The sequence below is a fragment of the Chiloscyllium plagiosum genome, unplaced genomic scaffold (assembly GCF_037043375.1).
Source record: "Chiloscyllium plagiosum isolate Xiang-an unplaced genomic scaffold, Cpla_swu_hap1 HiC_scaffold_22, whole genome shotgun sequence".
Taxonomy (NCBI): Eukaryota; Metazoa; Chordata; class Chondrichthyes; order Orectolobiformes; family Hemiscylliidae; genus Chiloscyllium; species Chiloscyllium plagiosum.
The window spans coordinates 22,593,902-22,619,435 of NW_028270160.1; the positions used below are offsets into that span (position 1 = coordinate 22,593,902).

The 25,534-nt window shown below is 40.2% G+C and overlaps 1 protein-coding gene, 1 long non-coding RNA gene and 1 pseudogene across 2 annotated transcripts in view; 1 reads left to right on the plus strand and 2 right to left on the minus strand.

The window, feature by feature from the left end:
- Nucleotides 1-25,534, plus strand: part of LOC122561217 (GDNF family receptor alpha-1-like) — a 204,058-nt gene that overhangs the window by 40,640 nt on the left and 137,884 nt on the right. The gene's annotated exons all lie outside the window — the stretch shown is intronic.
- Nucleotides 1-25,534, minus strand: part of LOC122561218 (uncharacterized) — an 82,182-nt gene that overhangs the window by 19,897 nt on the left and 36,751 nt on the right. The window contains exon 3 of the long non-coding RNA XR_006314947.2: nucleotides 19,709-19,772. This is a non-coding gene — a long non-coding RNA (uncharacterized LOC122561218). The remainder of the gene's footprint in view (nucleotides 1-19,708; nucleotides 19,773-25,534) is intronic.
- On the minus strand, nucleotides 8,750-10,683 carry LOC148145957 (uncharacterized; annotated as a pseudogene).

Genomic DNA, 25,534 nt, shown 5'->3' on the forward strand with positions numbered 1-25,534 from the left:
AAAGATTGGAGACTTATTATTGCAAATTCAGTTCATTACTTTGTTTTTGATTTGAACATTAGTATTTGGAGTCCAAACTGAATCAAGGGCAATTGATTCCTTGGGCATATAACCTGCTTGGGACTGAGGTATGGCTTCACCAATGTGCTATTTAATTGTGGCGAGACAACCATTATACGACAATGTCTTTGCAATACAAGATAACAAATCATTTCTCGTCTTAATTCCTCACTGTATCTGTAACTTTCTGTGAATTATTTTTAATGTAAACATATCCCAATTTGTCATCATTCAAAAAATAGTTTGTATTACTTTACCTGCCAAAGTGGGCATCTTCACACTTTGATACTTTGGATTATATCTGATAACTCACCTAACCTGTCAAAATCCCTCGAGAGTCACTATGTATTGTTTCATTATATATCTTCCCACCTAATATCATGTTGTCAGCAAAAATGCATCTACAAACAGTTTTACCTCATCTAAATAATTAATATAGATGTGGCCCAAGTACTAATCTTTGCTGCATCAAGCTAGTTATAGCCTACCAATCCACACATCTCTTGTTCATCCTATTTGTTTTCTTTTCATTATCCAATCCTGAATCCATGCTAATCTATTACCCAATTCCAGGTGGAGTTCTAATATTTTACAATAAATCTTATACACCATCTTATTGAACACGTTTTGAGAACTAAATATACTACTTTCACTGGTTTTCATCCTAGTTAACCTTACTAGTCAGATACTCAGAGAACTCTAATTGGCTTATCATTTTCTCTTCCATAAATCTGTGGTGATGCTGCTTGATAATATCATGTTTTCCTAAATGCTCTGTTACATATCCCGATAGGTTCCTGGATTTTTGCCAATAACTGGTGTTAGGCTACATGGTCCATAGTTCTCTGTTTGCTGTCATCCCCCTTTGCTAAGAAGCAGTGTTATATTTGCTATCTGATATCTATGTGAAAAAAAAACTTTGTTGGTTGGTATTTTTCAGCCTAGTGAGTATTAAAGTGTGCTGTATCCAATTTTGGTGAATGAAGTAGTGTAAATGATGCATGCTTCATTATACTCAGTATCATTCACCTTTCAAGTAGTTATGGAAAATCAAGCATACAAGCATTGAAATGATGGAAGCTAATTTCACTGATTTGAAGCAGATTCGGAACCAGGTGCATTGCAACCAATGTTAAACAAAAGTATAGTAAGTGACCAACTGGAGAACTTTAGGAAGGAAATAGTTTCGGTGCAAACTAGATGCATTCCTAGATGGTAATAAGTAAGGGCATCCAAAGCTATAGCTGTCTGGGCGATTAAAGGTATAGAACTGAACCTTAATTTTTTTCAAAAGTGTGAGTTGCTTCAAGAATTTTGGAAGGATTCTTACCACAAATCCTAATAAGAATTCTCACCATATCTAATCAAATAGACCTCATTAATTAGCTACCTGCCCCAGTGGCATCTTTGAATGAGCTACCAGAATAGGAATGGTTTCAAGGGATATGGGTAAAATGCTCGCAAATGGGTCTAGGTTAATTTAGGATGCCTGGTTGGCATGAATGAGTTAAACTGAAGGGTCTGTTTCTGTGCTTTACATCTCTATGACTCTATAAGTCATTCTATCCCTTTCTTACCATGTGCTGTTCCCATTACAACTTGCAGCCAATTGAATGTCCGTCTCTTTGGCCTGTGCCATCTTTAAAAGGCCACTGAATGCCAGATATGGCTATACTTTCTGCCATTGTCTCTGATTGGCAATGTTATGGCATGGCAGCCACAAAGCTAAATTGCTCTCGGCACATAGCTGGCATGGCTGATACTCCATCACATATACAAGTCCATTCTAATCACTGTTTAACCAACTTGTCACACAGTTTACCTGACCTTAGTTATTGTATTTCATCTGAACACACTTTCTCGGTCACTGCTACTCTGTCCCCAGTGTTCACTGGAGAACTGCATTTTGTCATTGTCGATATGGGAACATCATACTCAGGCAAGCAACTGGACAATTCAAACATGAACTTTTATTACAGCCAGAAAAAGTAAATACAAACTAAACCAGTTGAGGCTGCAGTTCACTTCATGATGCAAAGCAAATTCTGGCACCATGACCAATGACTGTTTTGCATTCCATGTACTCAGCTGACATCTGTTGGAAGCAGATGTCACTGACATACTGGCTGTTTTGAGGCGCGGAGTGCAGCTGGCTCTGACATGCTTAAAGAGAGATTCCTCCTTCCCGCTGTCCTCCTCTTCCTCCTCAGAAGACTGTTCCCATTCCCCAGTTCCTCAGAATTTATCACGTCACCACATCACCTACTCCAAGTCTGCAGAGCACAGCACATCAGGCTGATGTAGCACCTTTTGTTCGGACTATTTGGCAAGTGAAGGGGAGCCCTCAGATTGGTCCATGCAGTGAAAGCAGCCCCATCATCTGTTCCACCGTGGCCTTGTTCAAAACATGGACAGTATTAAGCTTGCACTCTCCATCAGCCAGGGAGTTGCATAATGGTGCCATGAGCATGGTCTCAGTGGTTATACTTTGTCCCTCAGTAACCAGCTTTTTAAATTCCCTGGACCCTCAAATACAGTAGGTACATGAGAGTGCTTCAAGATGAAGGAGCCATGACAGCTGTGGGCACACACCTCCAGGAAGTGGAAAAGGTGGATACAGACCACCTGAATGCTTTGCAGCATTGTGGTACATCCTTCTCAGTCTCACATGTGTACAGTCAATGGCACCTGCACTTGGGGGAGCCCAGCTATGTCCCTGAATATTAGCTTGTTTGGGGTATTTGTTAAGATAGAATGCAGAATATTAATGATGGGAGTTGCAGTGTTATAAAGTTGTTTAACAATCTAAAATCCTCCTTAATTGGCAACCCACCGCTGTCTAATGAAAATTTGCCTCACTTCTTGGTGAATGCATAAAAGATGCAACGAGATGCTCTTGACATCGAGGTAGGCTTCGTCAGTCTCCTTTCCCAATTCTTCCATAAATTCCACATTGTCCACATCACTCAAACCCTGTAAGATTCTACCCATAGAGATTATGGAGGCTTATGCTAAAAAATAGAGGGCAATGGAGGCTTATGCTAAAAAATATCAGTTTGTCATTCAGTAAACAACCAAGCTGAATTAGAACATTGCATAAGACCTGTTCTATCTTTCAATATGATCATGATTCTATACCACTCCACTTTCCAGGCATATCCCCATACTCTTTGATTCATTTAATGCCTAAAAATCCATAAATTTCAGTCTTGAACATCAAGATGGTGAACTTCAAAGGTTCACAACTCTTTAATTGAAAAGGTTTTTCCTTAACTCAATCCTAAATTGCTGACCCTGAGGCTATCACTTTTAATTTTAGTCTCTCCAACAGAGGCAGTACAAGATGGAATCTTCTCAATCAAATATTTGGAGGTGGATCTGGAAGAATATTTATAAAGTTACACATTAGCTCAGCACCTTAATGTATTCCTGCTTCCAAGTGATTTCCATATATGGAGTCAAACTAACAATGCCAACAATTCAAACAGAAGCAGGAAGGAAGTTGAGGTATTAATTGAAGTAATCAAAGACCCTTTATTGAAGAATCTGAGATGTTGCTGAAGCTGAACAGGATCCTTACTTTGTCTACTTTGCATACTTACAAGAAACAAGTGTAAATTGGGAGATCAAGGAGCCTTTAGATCAGCATGAAATTTTAATTTTTAGGGTATAAACTAGAAATCTTCAGGCTTTCCATCAGCAAAGGCTTGTAAGTAGATTCAGCTCACAGCAAAGTGTGCTGGACAAAGGAATAAGCTGCCTGTCACACAATGAATACCAAACTTCAAACTTGAGCTGCCTTCAGCTCCATTCACATCAGCAATACAACAGCCTTCACTATGGAGCTAGAACATGACTTTTGTTTCAAGTGACGTGACAGGTCCTTCTGCTGCACTGTCTGGGATTGGATAGCAAATGCAGACATGCCTGTTAATTGGATGTCTGCTGTACAATCATGCAGGATGGTGGACTGGGGATATCAGCAAGATTGGGATCCAGAAATGGTTTCAATGTCTAAAATTTTTCCGCAGAAATTTCCACTCACTGTATCTCATTATATCACGAGTGAGTCACTCACTAAAGACATTTTTTGTTTTGGTGAAATACACCTCCCATTCTGTCAAACTCCAAATGATACCAATCTGTTCTACTCAATTTTTCGACATAGGGCAGTTGGTTTCATCCTGGAATCAACTTAGTGATGTTGTTGGCTCTGTATCTGTGGCAAGTATACATATCCTCAGGCAAGGAGACCAAATCTATACACAAAATTTAGGTATGGTCTCATCGAGGCTCTAATGTATTGTATCAAGATGTCCTTCTTATGCTCTTATCCTTGTAACTTCCTGTACTGCATGTTAACTTAAGGTAATTGACAAATGAAGAAGTTGTGACATGATTATTAAAATGTTTATGCAGTTTTTGACTAGATGGAATTGCTTGAAAGAATGATAGAGGCAGATTCATGAATCATGTTCAAAATGAAAAAAATATTAGATTGAATTCTAGAAGTTGAAAAATAATTGTAGGGCTATGTCAGGGGATAAAACAGAATTAGGATTGATGGAATAACCCAATGGAAGAGCCAGTAAAAGCATAAAGGGCAGAAAGATATTTTTTTGTGCTTAACATTTTCTGATTCTATGCTGCCCTCTGAGGGCACCAGAGGCATGGCCTGCAAGATTTAGGTGGCCAGTCTACTGCCAGCTCTTTTGTACCCTTGCCAATATTAAATTTCATTCCCAATGAGTGAAATAATAAGTTAGTTAATGTGAGATCACATCCCACTTTAGAAATTTGTATTATATTTTTGAAAAATATGGGCTTAAAATGTTTGACTCATGAAAATACATAAACTGAATACAGTTAAAAATCACACGACACCAGGTTATAGTCCAACAGGTTTAATTGGAAGCACTAGCTTTCGGAGCGATGCTCCTTCATCAGGTGATTGTGGAGGGCTCGATCGTAACACAGAATTTATAGCTAAAATTTGCAGTGTGATGTAACTGAAATTATACATTGAAAAATTGATTGTCTGTTAAGCCTTTCATCCATTAGAATACAGTGATAGTTTCACTTCTTTCATGTGTAAATCACAAAACCCTTTCTTTTAAAGTTGCATTCTCGGGTTAGCTGTAAACTGAATACTGCAGTCTCACCTCTGAGCTCACCAATTATCAATATTCAGTGGTCAACTTTAACCACAACTTGAGATGGACAACCTTTACAAATATCGTGCTTACTACAACAGGTCAGAGGCTCAGTATTCAGCAACAGGTAGTTCATCTCCTAACTTCACACACCACTTTACAAAGCATAATTCAAAAGTGTGATGAAGTAATCTCCACTTGCCTAGATGGTGCTAGTTTAATAAGAGTCAATAAATTTTACACTATCCAAGGCAAAGCAATATCTTTCAATCAGCAGCCCATTCACTGCCTTAGATATCCAATCCCTGTACCACAAATGTACCGTGGCTGCAATGTGTGCAGAATGCACTGCAGAAAATCAATAAATCTTCTTTGGCAGCATATTCCTCAATCACCTAGAAAGCAAGTGCAGCAGGTGTGAGTGAATACTATAATTCCCAGGTTTCTCTTCAATTCCTACATAATCCTGAGTTGGATCTAATGAAGTGTTCTTTCATCATCACTGTATCAAAATCCTCGAACTTTCTACCTAATAACAACACTGACACAACCTTCATCACATGGAATCCAGTAGTTCAAGAAAATTGCCCAGACCCATAACCATGGGTGGCACAGTGGTTGATACTGCTACATCTCAGTGCCAGGGATCCAAGTTTGATTCCACCCTTGGGCAACTGTGTAGAGTTTGCGCTTTCTTCCTATGTCTGTATGGGTTTCCTCCCACAGTCCAAAGACATGCATTTAGGTGAATTCACCTTGGGAAATGCAGGTTTATGGGGATAGGGTGGGGGTGGACCTGGTTGGGAGGTTCTTTGGAGGATTAGTATGGACTTGATGGATTGAATGGCCTGCTTCTGCAATCTTGGGGTTCTATGATTCTATATCAATTAAAACCAGAGATGAGTAATAAAATGTTAGCTTTTCCTTTTCTCTCCACATTCTGAGAATGACTAGGTTTTTAAGAATACATTTCATAACTACAGTATGCCGGTCATAATATTCTTAATGATAGAGATGCAGGTGATTCAATCTTGACAACCACTTTGTTATAAACTCACCAACTTGCTAGAGTAAGCAAGTTCCTTTATCTTCCCTTCCCGAGGTCTCCAGACCATTCTCTAATTAAGTTTTAATGAGGTTAATAACAGACAGTAGTGCATGTGGGTTTTTGAATGTTCGGAGAATGTGGTTAGATCATACCTTTCCAGAACGATGATGCGGACAGAGAATTAAATCTTCTGCCTACGCTCTTTGCTGCTTCTTCATTTTACTAGAGTCAGCATTCTATTTTTTAGCCTTTTTTGCTGATGTCCTTTAATAATACTACACTGGGTATCGATTGAGAGGGTTTTGAAAGAGCAGGCCTAAAAAATAGGAACACTGCTACCATTGCATCATTGTCAACCTCCTGAAGCTGGGACAATCACTTTCACTGATTAAATGGAGAACTGAGTAAATCTGTGAAAGCCCCTAATCTATTTGGTCCACCAGCTGAGGGACCCACATTAAAAAAGTGGAGGGGGAGAGGCCCAGTAAGAGTTACTCTCTCACCCTTGCTATTTTGGAACACTCGGGAAAGTGCCTTTTTCGAGTCTTTACATCACTCGTTGATTTTTGTGTATCTCTAGCATCACCACAGACCAAGGACCAAGTGATACTGATGTTATATGAGGCTGGTTGTTATTGTCATTATTAACGGGGACCTACTGATGTTGTTGATGTTGTAGGATTTTGTGGACCGGCTTCCCCCCGTTTTTTATTTTTATTTTTATATTTTTTTGGTGGGGTTCGTCCGGTCCTTGTCTCGGTGGAGGATTTTACCGCACCGTTTACGGTGCTCACTTGTCACTGAAGAATTGTAAGAGTTCAAGTGTCAATGACAGAGTGAGTCTTGATGTCTTTTGGGCGAACGTATCGTAACGAATCTCTCGATGACAAGGAATTTCATGAGGCGGTTATTCATATCCAGCCACTTGCCTCATGCGCCCATCACGAAGCCAAAGTATTTGGGGGCCAAGCCTCCCGTCAATTCCATGACCTCGGCATTCAGGTGATTATATTTCTCTTGTTTTTCTCGCCATGCTGTTTCCAGTGCTTTACTATCATTTTCATACCGCACTGTGACATCTACAACCGCGATCTTCTGGTCTTTTCTAAATATGAGATCGGGCTTCCATAGGGAACTGTCTTTGGCAAATAGCCTGGGCTCCACGTACGATGTCCAGCCGTACTGAATGACTTGTTTCTGCAACTGGTCAGCGATCTTGTTATGGCGTTTTATTCGAGCATTTTTCATGAATGGGCAGCATCCTGAGATGTGTGATATGGTCTCGTTTGCCATCTCACACCCTTGGCATAGTTTGTTTCGGTTTGGCCTTCCTCTAGATAATGTGGTTCTTGTCGGGTACAGGTTACACCGCAAGAGCACGCTGTTAATGAATCTAGAGGATTTTTGTCGTACTCCGGCTTTTGCCCAAGAATTAGAGATCTTGTCATCTCTAAAGTACTGGATGCCTGCCCCTTGACATTCTGGCTTTTGCCATTTTTCGCATTCCCACTCCCTCCAGCCAGCATACCTTTGGGGGGTGGTTTTGGTCGCCCTGTGTTTGCCTCCTAGAGTGCAGGCATGATGTCTTGGATGGCGGTCATTGGGTCAATTTTCTCTTCACCGCTGCTGCGGTTACTGGGTTGGAAATTTTCAATTTCCTTGAGGACGTTGAGCTCGTGCAGTCCCGCAACGGTCTTTGTGTTGCTCTCTCCTTTATATTGAAAGGAGGCCCGAATGACCACATCACTGGACATGTCTAGTGCCTCGCATTTGTGAACAATCGCGGATGGGATTTGCACCTCCAGTTTTGGGACGCCTAGACCGCCGTTCCTGTTGCTAGCGTATAGCACTCCGTCTGCGATATGAGGTGGTAGGTGTAGGAATTCTTTGGTGGCATTGCGGATTATTTGGTCCGGCTTTATGAGAGTAGCCTGTGATGCTTCTGTCAGGATCAGATGGAAGTACAATCAGGGGATAACATGTATCTTTAGGATCTCCAGCCGTTGTCGTGGTTGGAGAGGAGCTGCCTGTATTCATTTAACCCCGGACTTAAGCTTCTCCTCCAACTCCCCTTCTGCCACACCTGCCCATGATCGATATGGGCACCCAGGTATTTCTCTGTGTCGCCTGGGGGTATGTAGGCTATGGATTCATCCCGCAGCTTCCAGTTTGTGAAGTGATTGTACAAGAAGGTTTTCCTTTTAAAAGTGAAGTGGAATCCCTTAGTCTTCGCTGTGTTAATACTGAGGCCTGTATGGACGCAGTATACCTGGAGCAGCTTTAGATTCCTAGCCATACCAGTGTGTGAGTCGCTTAGAAGGGCAGTGTATTCCGTGAAGGCCAAAGTCGAGCAGTTGACTCTTCTGCCGCCCAGGGGCATGGAGTTGGCCCTCTCCAGAGAGCACATCAACGGATCCAAAGCGATGTTAAATAATATTGGTGAGAGTGGGTTGCCCTGTTTTATGCCCCTCTCGATAGTTATTGGGGGTTAAGTTTCCGTTCCCTTCCACCACTGTTGTGTTTCTTTGATGAGACTTACAAAGGCTTTGGGTAGTTTCACTCTTTGCAGAGATTTGATCAGTAGCTTGTGCCCAACCGAATTGAACGCTTTCGCTAGATCGACAAAGACAACTGCGAGGTCCTTACGATTGTATTTTGCTCCCTTGATGATGTTTTCGAGGACCACAATGTTTTCATTGTATCCGGGAGTGGCTGCTAGGAACCCTTTTTGCCTGGGGTTTATCTCGACTGTTTCACTCAGGCGTTTAGCCATTATTTTCGTGAACAGCGGAGCAGCGTTGGACCGATGGTTATTGGTCGCCAGTTATCAATGCTTTTCAAGCGTTCCTTGTCCTCGCACTTAGGAATCAGGACCGTTCGACTCTTTTTTAGTGAATCAGGGATTGTGCTTGACTTTAGCCATAAGGAGAAGAGGCAGGGTAGACAAGTTTCCTCCTGCTCATGGAGTGTTTTTATGTCCTGCAGTTTCAGGCCGTCTGGTCCGGCGGCACTGTTCTCGTCTATCCCCTTGATGGCCGCTTCAACCTCCTCTACCTCTATGGGTTTCATCAAGGACCCGTCATTGACTTTGCCAGTGTATGGGGCATACTTATTTATGTTTGATTTCTTATTTGGTGCTGACAGTTTCTCACGGAAACATGTCTCCAGTTCCTCTTTTGATAGAGGACAAGCGGATGAGGTCGGCGCCCCCATGATCTCGCGAACTAGTTGACGCTGGTTGGATTTGTAAAGCTGCTGTGTTACTCTAAACAGCGCCTTACGTGCTGCCCACCGTTTTTTGGCTCCAGTATTGCTGCCGGGCCTTTTGTCTTTCTTGGCCTGATCTTTCTGGGGCCTCTTGTGTTTGCCCTTCTTTTCCTACTATTCATTAGTAGGTCAGTAATATGTCCACTAGTCCGATTCCGAGGGCAAGCGTGTCTGGGTCATTCCTCGTGCTCAAGAGCTCCTCAGCTTGTGTTAGCTGGTCATCTACGTCCCGATGTTTAGGGATCGAAGCCGGTGTTTTATGGCTGGCTCTTTGGCGCTGGGCTTGGTTGTCGGAATTTTCCTGGACACTCTCTGCTTCAGAATCGTGCGAGTCTATACCTGTCATTGGCTCGCTGATGTTCTTGACCGCTGTCGGGGTGTTTGCCAGGAGTCTGCGCTTGTCTGAGATTTGCTTTGGTGTATGGTTTACAGGATGCTACCGATGGATTTGTTTATAAATTTGCATCCTGCAAATCTCACCTCTAATTCCCTCAGGAGTGCCACCTCCTCCTGTGACCATACGCGGTCGCTTCTCCCAGGTTTGCTCTGGACTTTGGGTGCCGGTTTGAGGCGTTTCTCATTTCAAAGAAGCGGATGCCTGTGCCTTTCGTGTTGACCAAGGCCTGATTGTGTTGAAAATCATTGGTCACATGCCCTGCATGCAAAGTCCCCAGTTGGGGGTTGTTTCATTCCTTTGCATTTTGGATAATGGCAGGCTATTGAGTGAAATTCTCCTGCCTTATCGCAGCGTGAACATCTTGTACGGATGTTCTTTATTCCGTGCACTTTTGTTACATGGGTCTTAAACAGGCTCACCGTGGGGAAGAGGGTGTCGCAGTCCTTGCAGAACAGCCCATCGACAGGATAGTGGATGATTACCTCCGAGACAGGTGTTCTGTTGCATACTGGCTCAATAACAACTCCTTCCATGAAGGCAGTTGCATCAGCTGTTTCTTTGCCAGTCTCATTCATAGTCTTTTTCATGTCTGTGCCCTGCTTTATATCTCGATAACTTTTGTTGTAGAAGGTTTGGGTGGTTATGCTTATCTCAACTGCAGGGTTGGCTGCCCTTATGGTGCCTTCTTCAACATTATCTATGTCATCCGTTACAGGGTGAGCCAGCTCCCTGAGAGGGATGACCGGTCTCAGCTCCATGTAAGGTAGGAGGTAACGTCGCAAGGTCGCTGTCTCGGTCTGGACCGAGATGGACCTTGTTACATGTACAACCTAATGACTTATCACAGCTCACAGTTATGAACGAGGCTGCAGGGAGGTTGTTTTTCCGGGATGCTTCTCAGCCGGACTGCTTCATTGAAAATGGAAGACTCATACTGGTTTTTTGAGAGCTGGTCACTCTAGACCACAGCCGTCTCGTACATTTTCTGGTCGTTTGGTCACCCAACATTCAGGATTGTTGGGTTTACCGGCGAGGCCAGCGGGGAGGCACGACATACACTATGCGCCAAATATACGTGAAAACGTCGTAGTCGGCAACTATGCTTCCTTGACCAAGTCAAGAAAGAGAGTCATAGTTACTAACGTGCCTACAACCTTCTATCCCTGACCCCCCTCACCCTCCAGTGGGTGTATTTCTGCAGCAGCCACTGCCTCCCCTCTGGTGCTGTCAAGTAAATGACCTGCTGGCCTCTGGTAGGGCATCAGCTCTCTGCAGCAATGCCCACAGCTAGCCTCTCTACTGCCTCATTGGTTTGTGATACAATGGGCCTTCGCCAAAGCTTCTCTCCAACTCTGCAGTTGGTAGATGGGACCCTTGATGGTTCTGCAAGATTCTACACAATAGTTGCAAATCTTCCCTTTTGTCGAAAAGGTGCAGTAGTTCCAGAAACTGCATGGAATACAAAAAGCAACAGCAATGACATGGATTATAATAAGCAAACTTCTTCACATGCGTAATTTGCATTATGACCAAGAATTTTAAGTTATCCAGTAATCTAGTAGTATTAGAGTTGGTTTGCATTGCATTCCAATGTACAATCATATTCGGTGGCATATAAAACATTTATTCTGATCCAGCTAGGCAGGTTAGGTTAACTTTGAGACTTGAAAGTATTTCTGCATTTTACAATGTAACAGTACTGAAGTTGACATTCATTCTTTGATATAAAACACTCAGAGTCATTGAAATTTCCTGAACCTTTGAAAGTACCAGTTAGTTTAATGCAATGTAGCATAGTTTACAGTCAATTAACAATGTTTTCCTAAACATGTTGAAACAAAAATGTCAACTAATTAATTGGTGTGTTGAAAGGTTGCCATTGTGAAAAAGAAACCAAAAAGCTGTGATAAATTGAAATTCAACTTTGGCATTCACCAGCCAGCTAGAAGTTATTTAATCATCAAATGAAATAGAAACTTCAAAATTAGGAACAGGAGTAGGTCATTCAGTCCTTCTAGCCTCCTCTGCCACTTAGAATGATCATAGCTGATCCTCTTTCTTAAAGTCATATTCCTGTTCTCTCCCTATATCCATTGATGCCTGTAAAATCTGAAAATGTGTCCATTTCTTTCTTGAATATATTCACAGCCCTGGTCTCCATAGCCTTCTGTGGTGCAGAATTCCATAGGTTCACTATCGTTTTAAGTAAGAAATTTTTCTTCATCTCAATCCTAAATGGCCTACCTATAGCCTGAGACTATGTCCTCTCATTCCAGACTCCGCAACCAGGAAAAGCATCTTCCCTACATCTAATCTGTCCATCTCTGTTCTTCTAATCTCATGTGAATACAGGATCAGTTGAGCCAATTTCTCCTCACAAGACAGTCCTGTAATCCCCAGCATCAGCCTAGTGATTTTCTGCTGCATTCCCTCTATGGCAAGTGTATCCTTTCTAAAGTAGGGAGGCCTAAACTGCACATGATACTCTAAGGCATGTTCTCACCAAGGCTCTGTATAACTGTAGTAATACATCCTTACTTCTGAGCTGAAACCTTCTTGCAATGAAGGCCAACATGCCATTCGCCTTCATAGCTGCACCTGCCTGTCTACTTTTATTGACTGGTGTACAAAGACACCACGATCCCTTTGAACATCCACAATTCCCAATATATCACCATATAAACAATGCAGTTTCTTTCAGTTTTTCATACCGGAGTGCATAACTTCACATTGTACTGCATCTGCCATGTGTTTGCCCATATTTCTCAATTGATATAGCTGAGCTATTTCATATTTTACAATTATTGAGCTGATTTCAATACAAGATCGGCCATGTGACTTCAAACTTCTGGTCATGGATATCATTTGATGTTTGGGAGAGGTAAGAGTGCAAAATTAGATATTGGCTTAATGTACTTGAAAGTTACATTGCAAAAGTAACATTAGAACTTAGGTTGGAGAGCAATGAATTGGTTTTAATTCTACTCAAATGTATATTTGCCTATTTGTTTTCCTCTTGTTACATTCATCTCACTTAAAAAAATGCACTCATAAAACATTTGTTTCAGAGCTTTTTCTCCAGAAAGATGAAGGAAATGAAATCAACTGTGCAATAACAACTAACCCTGTCGTCTCTTCATCATTGCTGAGTCATTTGCGTTTAATTTACCATCATGACACTATCATGGAAGCATCCAAAAACAAGAACAATTCAGCCCCTTCTCCACCATTCAATACAGGCATGGCTGATTTCATCTTGGCCTCAATTCCACTTTCTTGCCTGCTCTCCATAATCCTTCAACCATTTATTAATTAAAGATCTGTCTATCTCCTCCTTAAATTCACTCAGTATCCTGGCAATCACCTCACTCTGGTACTGAATTCCATGGATTCATGACACTTTGAGAGAAGTAATATCTCCTCAACTCTGTTTTAAATCAATTACCTCTTATTGTAAAAATATGACCTCTTTATTCGAGATTTCCCCACAAGAGAAAACATCTACTATACTCTACTTTGTCAATCCCCTTTAGCATCTCAATTAGATCTCCTCTCATTCTTCTAAGCTGTAGAGAGTATGGGCCTAAACTGCTCCATTTCTCCTCATTAATATAAGCCCCTTACCTCTGAATTAATCTGGACTACCTCCAATGCAATTACATCCCTCCTCAGTTAAGAGGACCAAAATTGTTCACAATAATCCAGGTGCGGTGTCACTAATGCATTCTACAATTACTGCAACACTTTCCTACTTTTATATGCTATTCCTTTAATTTGCCTTCTTTCTTACCTGCTGCATATATATATACTAATTTTCTGTGATTCTTGCATGAGGACACCCAGATCCCTCCGTCCTGAAGCACTCTGAAGTATCTCTCCATTTAGATAAGTTTTCTTTCCATTCCTTTTACTCTTCAAGATGGTGGCAGAGTGGGATGCTTCAACTGGAGCTTGTCCGCTCTGTCCATTTCTTTTTCTTTCTTTGTGTTTCTTTTCTTCTTTCTTCTTTTGGAAGTCTTTTGATGGCCCATGGCGGTCTTTCAGTGCCTCATGATGGTGTCTCTGCCCAGCATCTAACGTGGCCAATGGTGAGAGCAGGGCCAGTGCGCACTGGCATTTGAAGACTTTGAGCGGGTACTACCTGGGCATGTTCCAGAGGCAGCAGGAGAAGACAGGAGGTGGCAGTTTCAGTGGCAGCAGTAGCGACGATGGCATTGTGGCCCAATGCGGGAAGAGTGGGTAGTGAGGGAGGTCCCCAGTATCTGCAGCAGCAGTGTAGAGAACAAGCAGCTGAGGTCTCCTGGAGAGCAAGCTAAGTGGAGGAGATTGGGCCCCACCATGGCTAAACATTCAAGAAAGACTGTTGAATCTTTACATTTATCCCTTTAATTTTCTAGTTTATATTACAAAGGCTTTTAATGTTAACTATCACCTTATTTCTTTACCTTTCTACTTATTCTATGAAGGTCTGTAATGCTTAACTTTTTAAGTTTGTTCCTGTCTTTTACTACTTTGTACCTAAGATGATGCTGTGTGGAGCAACATAATACACTTTTCACCGTACTTCTGTACTTCAGTATATGTGACAATAAAGTTTAAATCTAAAAATCTAAATCTAAAATCTTCCAACCAAAATGCATAACAGAATCATCCATGTTAAACTTCATCTGCCAAGTTTTGGCCTGTTCACCTAACATATCCTTATCCATTGTAACTTTTTAATTTCTTCATTGCAAACTACTTTCCCATCTGTTTTAGTATAATCTGCAAATTTGACTAGTGACTTTTATCTCTACATCCAAGTTATTAATATAGATTGTATACCATTGGGAACCCGAGAACCAAACCGTGTAGTAGCCCATTGAAAAAGATGCATGTAGCCCAACTCCATGCTTTGTGCTGGATAGTCAATCACCTATCCAAGCTCATGTGATCTTTTGTGACACATGTTATCAAATGCTTTTTGGAAGTTCAGACTACAAGACCACCATTATTTTTTGCTAGTTATATCTTCAAAGAACTCCAACAAATTAGTCAAATATGACATACGTATCATAAAACCATATGGACTCTGGTGGATTGCATTTTGATTTTCCAAATGTCCTAATATTATCTCCTTTACAATGAATTCTAACAATTTCCCAATGACAGTCACTAAACTGTAGTTTCCTACTGTCTGCCACCCTCATTTTCTGAAGAAAGATGTATATTAGCATTTTTCTAATCCATTGGAAACTTTGTAGCATCCTTGGAGTTTTGGAATATTATAATCAATGGATCCACTATCTCTGCTGCCACTTCTTTAAGACCCAAGGATGTAAGTCATCAGCCTTCAAATCCAACAGTGTGCTCAGTTGTGTTTTTCTCAAGTGAAACTACAACAATTCAAGGACAGGCCCTCCATTACTAGTCAGTGACTAACAGTGGACAATGAATGCAATCCTGCAATGGTCACCCCACCCGAGAATAAAATGAAGTGAGACAAATCAGCAAGGATCTGTTTGAAGATTATGGCCTCTGAAATATTTGAATATAAGAAGAACCAAACAGAGACTCGGGTTGACAGATCGCTGTTGTACTAAAGGACAATAGCATATTCAAAGGTGCCATTATTTTGTTGCACTATTAAACGAAGGCCCAAGTGCCTGTCCAGATAGATGTGAATAGGTTCCTAACGGGTAAATAAAGAGCCAGCATTTGTCCCTGCATCAACACCAGCAAGAATAGACCAATTATCATTTACCTCATTGATGTCTGTGACCTGGCTACTCCTTTTCTTTACAAAGCACAATTAAAAATACATAGCTAGCGAAGACTTTGTGATGCTCAGTGGACATGAAAGGCATGGACTGGTAAAATGACTAAAACTAATTTACAATTATGACCACATGGCATCCAAAATTGTTTTAAGGCCAATAAAAGTAGACAATAATACAAGTATTAAAATGTAGTGATTCATCAAATTAACAGTTAAAGCTTCATTTAATGTTCATTAAGGAAAATTACCTGCCCAGAACACTAGAAAGATCTTCTGCACATCTTCAAGTGATATCATGGATATTTTTTCCCCAATAAATAATTTAGAATAAGAGATGTGTTGTTGTTTATATCACCTGTATATGCAGAAGCTGCACTGAGAGCTGGACATATTGATTAAACATGAAGTTGATTGATGCAACTTTAATGTTTTTATACTAAAAAGAATTGCCCAAAAGCAGATTTGCGCTGCACAGTTGCAGTGCTAAGGCAGAAGTTCTAAAACATTGGCCCAGATTTTTGAAGTTGTAATGAAAGCAAAAAGATCAATCTTCTTCATAATTTCTCTATGAAACTGTCAGCAACTTCTGAAGTGTGCATGTGTCCCATTAAACTAAATTTGGAAGTTGCTCGAGGAGGTTCCCAGCTCCTGCATGGGTTGGCCTTTTGCAGTCTTTGCAGATGTAATCAACACAGAAATCTTCTGATTTGAGATGATGTCAACTTTTTAAGCACTATGCTCACTGTGAAAACCATTTCAAATGTTAAGTCTTGTTCACTCAGCTGTACATGAGTTTTCAGTGATGACTAAGTCATTATTGCTTCTGGTCAATCTTGCTGGCCTGTAAACATTAATCTTAGAGGTGACAAGCATAATTTTATCCATTTATTGATGGATTAGAATTTTTTGTCATTTTTTTATTTCAACTCCAACATTAATCCCACAGCAATACTTTATTTGAGTTTCAATTTCAATCTGATTGTGTGCTTAATTTCATTGATGATATGATTGATCATGGTTAGCAGGGATTCTAATACAATAGCTGGTCCCAGAATTATACTGGTGATTCATTAAGGGAAATCTAGCTCTTGTGTGTAGGTTTCTTTGCAATCAATGGTGAGCACTGAATATTTACCATTGGCCGTAAAATCTGGGCCATTAGTTAATTTGGAGGCCAGGATATTGGACTTTACTAAGCAGCTCTATTTCTTTTAAAGGGAAATGGAGAGAGATGACGATCGTCATGACTCACTAGCCCCGCTATTCCCAGAGTCTTCACAATAGGCAAAGATCTGACAAAGTATATAATGTTCTGCAATTTATCGGACCTTCATACCCAGATTAATAGAAAGCATGGACCAGATTTCTGTGCTGCACAAGAGTCACTATTACAGGCAGTTCAATGCTAGCTACACATAAACAGTTATAAATCATTGACATAGAATATTACTAATTAAAACTCCCCTTACAGACACAAACAGGCAGGGTAAAATATGTTATGGACAGAGGAGTAAAACTGGAGAGAACATTCAGTAGTCTTTATTCCCAGGTTCTGTTGATGAAATGATTCTTATGACCCCTCAGCTGGTGTGCTTTGCATCAATCATCTTTCTCTGGATACTTCCATTGATTGGTAAGAGACTCAAGGTGTTCACTTCTAGAATGTCTCTTAAGTCAGAGCTTACAACCAACTGTTGCAAGAAAGGTAAGCTGGTTTTCTTCAGGTTTACAGTGAATTCTGACTGCAGAAAACAGATAGACCACTCCTGAGCTGGAGAAAAACTGTGTACTTATGTTTCTTTGTAACTTGTTCTTAGTTTCAAGCTGTTCAGTTACTTGAGAATCAATCACACATTTGTCAGCAGACATAAAGGTCTTTCTCCTCCATAACTGGCTACTAGTCCAGAGATACATTAACTCTTGTTGCCAGCAAAAGTGACATCTATATACCTCCTGAACTCCAGATTTTCTGCAACTCAAACTTCAGTTATTACTTGTGCAAGTATTGTTTATGATGCTTGCTGTGGGAGTCAAGTCACCTGCTTTTCAAAACTGCAGGCCCTTTTCAAACAGTTTTAAAACAGTTCTTTCTCACTCAGCCCCTAGTTTTTAGAAGCACAAAATAAAAAGACATGGTCTTTACACTATCAAACTGATAATAGAGTGAGAAGTCAAATTTTCAAGGAATGTGGGATGTTGCTTGTGATGTGAACAGATTACAGATGCACAATACTGATTGCTGCAATCAGAGGGTCATTCCTGATGAGAAACTGAGTAAATTGCTGCTATATCCTCTGGAGTTCAGAAGAATGTGAAGTGATCATGTTCGAACACACAAGAATCAGAAGGGATTTTGCAGGATAACCACTGTTCTTTCCCTTGGCTGGGGAATCTAGAATACAGGGCAACAGCCTCATGATCACTTAGGACCCAGATGAGGAGAAACCACTCAACTCAAAGGGTTTACATCTTTGAAATTCTCTATATCACAGGAATGTGGATGCTGCATTACTGAATGTACTTAAGTCTGAGATAGACAGATTCTTGGGTTTGGGGTGTTTGAGGGTGGGGGTGTGTGAAGGGGAGTGGGAATGTTACAGCCACATTCTGGCTATTTATCAAGTGGGGTGTGAGATAAAATATGCCAAGTAGTTAGCCTACCCTGTGCCGTCTATAATAATAGAGTAAGCAGGTAAATGCATCAACCAGCCCCAATAGTTAATGGTGTGATAATATCCTAACTCTATCTATAACACCATTATCAGATGTGTACTTGAAGATGGAGGGAAATGGTATGCTGCGTTTTACACCATCTGAGGTGAAAACTTTGTAAGGAAGAGGAGATACGTCCATTGGGGGGTACAATGTTGCAGCATACCTCTTCCCCATAGAGTTACTAACTGTAATTAAGTCTGTGTCTGGAGATTTCAACAGATGACTCATCAGCTCAGTTTAGCCGTTAGCAATATTCCTTCTAAATTGTATGGCTGCATGCATGTGCAACTGCTCTGATGTTCCACGAAAGACCATCATGCCATTGTTTACTAATTCCAGAAGTCACTGCCTTATATAGCCTCAGAGCCAATAAGAAAATTAGAGGAAATGCTAACCATTAGTTGGCCCACATATCCATGCTCGTGACATTCAGCCTTCCTATGCTTCTTTGCAGTCACAGCACCATCCATTATTTGCTTCTGCACTGCTGGGACAGTCAGATTAACCAGCAGCTCTCAAGGGTAGGATGTCTTGCCCTTGAGGGGTTGAAGTCTCACTCTTACCTCCTTAGAGCAATTCCCTGTGGATTAATATCATGAGGTGTCCTTTTTTTAAAGTTGAGCAGTACACTCTCCATAGATTTCATCCTGTAGTCCCTCAGGGAATCAAGGGGTTTTAAACAGAAGCTGTAAAGGGGTGTTAAGCTAATATACATCATATTAAATGACAAAGCAATTCAACAGGTTTATGCTGTTACCTATATTCTCATGTTCTTTTTTTTCTATGTTTTTAGTTCTACGTTGCATACTGTATTTAAAGAACTTCAGTGCATCATTGTCCTGTGTTAAATTGTCTCGTGTGGATTTTCAAAAAGTTGCAATATATTTGAATATTAATGTTGTATTCCATTTCTGTATTTAACATTCTGTTCCAACCAGTATGGGTTCATTGGCAGCAGATAAAAATTCTAAATACAATCACCAAACTGCACAGTTTATACATTGCATGACAATACTAGGTCCTTAAATGCAAGCCCTTGTGCAAAGCAACTAGGACATTAACATGATCTATTATATCAAAATGTTCCAATTAAAGAAGATACCATACTTGTTGCGAATTTTTAACATTGGAAATTGATAGATGATAGTAAATTGCTTTCAAATACTTCTCAGAGAAATGGGCAAACATATTTCATATATGTACAAGAAATAGAGAGAATAAAGGAAGACAAGTTTTATTATTCATTACACCAAATAGATCATTAACAATGCTCACTCCATTTTAGCTCAAGTGATTTGTTAAACATTTACCTCTCCATAGTTTTAATTAAGCATGTTGGTCGATCATATAACCTTGACAGAGGGTAACATTCTCCTGCATAGAAGATGAAGAATCAGAGAAGAAACTTATGGCAATAATAGTACATTTGAATCACTTATAGGAAGAAATATTTAACACAAATTATTTTTAAAAATGAATGATATAAACATAATTACACTTCAGACAATCATAAGATATCTCATAGAGTCATTGTGAAATTATTTGTTTTTGCTTTTGTCAGTTCTATCTAATGAAATCACAAGAAAATTTGTAGTGATCATTACCACTTTGCAAAATATAATTATTAAAAGTTGTTACGAGAGAGTTATAAAAGTAAGTGTCTCATCCTGAGGACTGGTCACTAACAGTTCCACTTTGATTGCTTTTTGAGCTGTTGTACTTTATCATCTTTATTAATGATCGAATGAAGACATCAGAATAACTTCACGGGAGAATGTCAAATGTGGAACGGTGTTAGGACATTTGCTGAAGAAAAAATAGTTGAAATTAGATTTAGGTGCAATAAGGAATGGGCCAGGATTTTTCAGTTTAGATATGCAGTGTGATGCAACAGGGCAGTGGTTAACCTGAGTGTACTTTACACCCTGTAAGATTGCTTCACTGCTCACAGCAAGCTGCCAAATGGGAGGATCTGGAAATTAAAAATACCCCTGATAATATAACATAGCAAAGATAAGTGGGAAAACGGAGGGCTGGGAAGCTTTGAAAGAACAACAGAGGATTACTAAGAAGGAAATACGCAGAGAAAAAATGAGGTACGAAGGTAAACTGGCCAAAAATATAAAGGAGGATAGTAAAAGCCTTTTTACGTATGTGAAAGGCAAAAAAATAGTTAAGACTAAAATTGGGCCCTTGAAGACAGAAACAGGGGAATATATTACAGGGAACAAAAAATGGCAGAAGAATTGAATTGGTACTTCAGATCTGTGTTCACTGGGGAAGACACAAGCAATCTCCCAGAGGTAACAGTGGCTGAAGAACCTGAACTGAGGGGAATTTGTATTTGCCAGGAATTGGTGTTGGAGAGACTGTTAGGTCTGAAGGTTGATAAGTCCCTGGGGCCTGATGGTCTACAGCCCAGGGTACTGAAGGAGGTGGCTCGAGAAATCGTGGATGCATTGGTGATATTTTCCAGAGTTCGATAGATTCGGGATCAGTTCCTGCGGATTGGAGGGTGGCTAATGTTGTACCACTTTTTAAGAAAAGTGGGAGAGAGAAAGCAGGAAATTATAGACCAGTTAGTCTGACCTCAGTAGTAGGAAAGATGCTGGAGTCTATTATAAAGGATGAAATTATGACACATCTGGATAGTAGTAACAGGGTAGGTCAGAGTCAGCATGGATTTATGAAGGGGAAATCATGCTTGACTAATCTTCTGGAATTTTTTGAGGATGTAACTCTGAAGATGGACGAGGGAGATCCAGTAGATGTAGTGTACCTGGACTTTCAGAAAGCTTTTGATAAAGTCCCACATAGGAGGTTAGTGAGCAAAATTAGGGCGCATGGTATTGGGGGCAAAGTACTAACTTGGATTGAAAGTTGGTTGGCTGACAGGAAACAAAGAGTAGTGATAAACGGCTCCATTTCGGAATGGCAGGCAGTGACCAGTGGGGTACCGCAGGGATCAGTGCTGGGACCGCAGCTTTTTACAATATATATTAATGATGTAGAAGATGATATTAGTAATAACATTAGCAAATTTGCTGATGATACTAAGCTGGGTGGCAGGGTGAAATGTGAGGAGGATGTTAGGAGATCACAGGGTGACCTGGACAGGTTAGGTGAGTGGTCAGATGCATGGCAGATGCAGTTTAATATGGGTAAATGTATGATTATCCACTTTGGTGGCAAGAACAGGAAGGCAGATTACTACCTAAATGGAATCAATTTAGGTAAAGGTGCAGTACAAAGAGATCTGGGTGTTCTTGTACACAGTCAATGAAGGTAAGCATGCAGGTACAGCAGGTAGTGAAGAAGGCTAATAGCATGCTGGCCTTCATAACAAGAGGGATTGAGTATAGAAGCGAAGAGGTTCTTCTGCAGCTGTACAGGGCCCTGGTGAGACCACACCTGGAGTATTGTGTCCAGTTCTTGTCTCCAAATTTGAGGAAAGACATTCTGGCTATTCAGGGAGTGCAGCGTAGGTTCACGAGGTCAATTCCTGGAATGGTGGGACTACCTTATGCTGAAAGACTGGAGCGACTGGGCTTGTATACCCTTGAGTTTAGAAGACTAAGAGGGGATCTGATTGAAACATATAAGATTATTAAAGGATTGGACACTCTTGAGGCAGGAAACATGTTTCCGCTGATGGGTGAGTGCCGAACCAGAGGACACAGCTTAAAAATATGGGGTAGACCATTTAGGACAGAGATGAGGAGAAACTTCTTCACCCAGAGAGTGGTGGCTGTGTGGAATGCTCTGCCCCAGAGGGCAGTGGAGGCCCAGTCTCTGGATTCATTTAAGAAAGAGTTGGATAGAGCTCTCAAGGATAGTGGAATCAAGGGTTATGGAGATAAGACAGGAACAGGATACTGATTAAGGATGATCAGCCATGATCATATTGAATGGTGGTGCAGGCTCGAAGGGCAGAATGCCTACTCCTGCACCTATTGTCTATTGTCTGATCAGTGTTGTCAGGCTATTATGAAAATGGATAGGATGTTAGGTTACATAGCTGGACTATAAAACCTACCCGATGCATCTGTGCCCAATTTTGTTATGCTCATGTGGTAATGAATATTAAAGTGAGAGAAAGGATAAGAAGACAGCTATTGGATTTAAGTCTGGTTTAATGTTCTTTGGTTATCAAAAAATGAATAGAAGCTGTGCCTTTGGAGAAGTGTAGACTTTAAGGGGATGGGATTGTATTTTTAAGTAAGGAAGGGATTATATTCTGTCCACTTGGGTAAGTTATTTAAGTTAGATAATAGGAGGATGACAAGGATATATTTTCTCGAATTAATGAAGGCATGATGTTAGCTTAAATGTTAGTAAATATTCCTTTTCATAGAGTATCCTTCACCTTTGAAATAAATTATCCTCATGTGTGGCGAATATGGGATGGTTTCACTATAAGTATTCAAATAAGAATTGAATGGGAGGTATTAGTCGAAATGTGCGGTGCTGGAAAAGCACAACAGGTCTGGCAGCATTGGGCATAAACTCTTTGTCAAGAATGAGGTGATGAAGGGCTTATGCCCGAAACATCAATTCGCCTGCTCCTATGATGCTGCCTGACCAACTGTGCTTTTCCAGTGCCACACTTCTTGACTCTGATCGCCAGCATTTGCAGTCCTCACTTTTTCCTAATGGGAGGTATTGCAAATCATAGAAAATGTTTGGAAACTGGGAACCAGTAACACAATGGTCTCTTGGAGATTGCTTATGGATGTCCAAAAGAAATTACCTGAGACATTCCTGTTTCTTTTTACTCTCCTAATAGACTGTGCAGGAAAGATGATAAGGGTGGAGGGGAGTTGATGATTTGCATAGATAATCACATATTGGGTTGAGACAATACTGATAGGTAAGATTTGAAAACAGCAAATGCTGGTGATCACAAATGCTGGTAGCATCCATGGAGAGAGAGCAAGCCAATACTTCATCTAGACTCAAAATACTGGCAAGCTGTTTCTCCATTGATGCTGCCTCACTCTCTGAGATCTCCAACATTTACTGTTTTCAGTACAGATCCATTCAAATGCAGTAATTTGCTCCTACTTGATGGGTCAGTTGCTCTTTTCCTATCCTTTTCTATGTTGGCATTTGTTCTGAATAACCCTTGTGCCAGAGATGTAGTATGCATGCTACAAAATATTGCTCATCAGCCCATTACACATTACACATTACAAATAAAAGCTTGACCACAGAAATGATACCTAATCCGTAATTGAGTTAAGGTGGCTTCAGGTTGAGAAAATATCTATCCCTTGTGCTTTTTAAACTTGTATGCTACTTCTGAGTATCATGATATTGATAAAATGAAAAAGGAGCAGAAGCTAATTCTTGACTGTTTTCAGGGAGACTACCCTGGATCTTTGCCTGCAGCAACATGGAGCAAAGAAGGGAGGGTTCTCTAAACTGCAGACTCGGTCAAAGATATCACATACCATACTTTCTAATCCAAGCTCTGTTTAATAATAACTTTAAGAGATAATACGCTTGATATTTTCTTCCTTTGGTACTACAGATCACAGAACAACATTCCGCCAACTTAAAACAAAATCTAAAACAAAACAGCATTCTACATCACCCACATAATTATTTGTAAACAGCTGTTCCAAATGCCTCACAAGATGTAATTAATAAACCAGAAGAGGTACAGCTGGTTGAGCCAACAGACAAAGATAAGGAGGAGTAAATGGTAGTGACAGAGGAAAACCTGTTGTCTCCCAATCCTTGTGAATTTCAGTAGTGTGGAATAAATCAAACCTGCGTTTATGTTTACAGCATAATGTCAGGTGTGGTCAGTTAAGTACTGGCTCCTATTCATTTCCTTGGCAATCTTTTTACACTTCAGATATTAACACTGAATTAAATGTACTTTAAGGGTGATCCCTCATTCAATTGAAAGCACTCTGTAATGTAAGTTGGGTGATTTATATACATTGAAATATCATTTATTTTGTAGTTCAGCTTTTGAATTTTATATTAATATCATTTGGATCATCTCTGTGTGCGAAGGGGAATCATGATTAACTTGTAATTATTTCTGTGGCCATGGTGATTTCTATTTAACCATAATGTGTGAGAGAGTGGCTTCCTGATAAGTAATTTTTTTTTTTGTTTACTTTGGGAGAATTTACGAGCCAACAAATTGAACAGTTGTGTATTATCTTTTCAGTTTGGAAGGTTTGAGATTGATATTTTTTCTTTTGATCAGAGAACACCTCCAGAGCTTGGAAGAAAATAGTTTCAACTGGGTAATTCCAAAGGGTTCTTTGTTGAAGCTGGATGTTTCAAGCAGTTGGTCCTGAGAAAGGGAAAATATAGTTTAGAATAGTTAAAAATAGGTTACCTCAGTGTAAGAAGTTTAATAAAAGTTGCAAACCAGAAGTGTTTGGTTAAAACTCTGAACAGTTATTTGATGCTGAGAAAGTTTAAACTCAGTTGTATGAAGGCTCCAGGAAAAAGCTATTAGATTCTCAAGACTAGGAAATGAAACCACAGTTAAACTGTGCCCCAAAGGGGTATTAGAGAAGGAAATTCACTTTGGTGTGAGAATGGTAAAGTTTGTGCTGCTGGGATTAATACAATTATATGTTTACCTTGTACTTTGAAATCTTTAAATGTGTACTATATCTATATAAAGGGTTTGGTTTATTCTATTGTATCTTCATTGTGTCATAAACTTCTGCCTTATTGTTAAAACCAAATCTGCCTCAATGAGTGCTTATGTTTCAATGAGATACCACTTTGTTAAAGTAAGAGAAAAAAAACTATTAAGCCAAATTTCAATCTGGCATCTGACTTGTATAGTAATAATGTCAACTGGGATCATAACAACTTTAACTCTGAATCACAGAATTATCGATCCAAGTGTCATTCTAGGACCTGAGCATAAACATCATGGGTGACACTCCTTTGGAGTACTGAGGGAGTGCTAAGACATTATTTCAAAGAAATGCAGAGGAGTTATCCCAGGCATCCTTAACAATACTTAATCCTCAACCAACACTCCATGCAGTTTAAATGGTTGCTAATTATAGATGGTTGCTATATATAAATTGACTGCCACATTTCTTCCGTTATAACAGTGACTGTGCTTCAAAATTACTTTACTGGGAATTCAG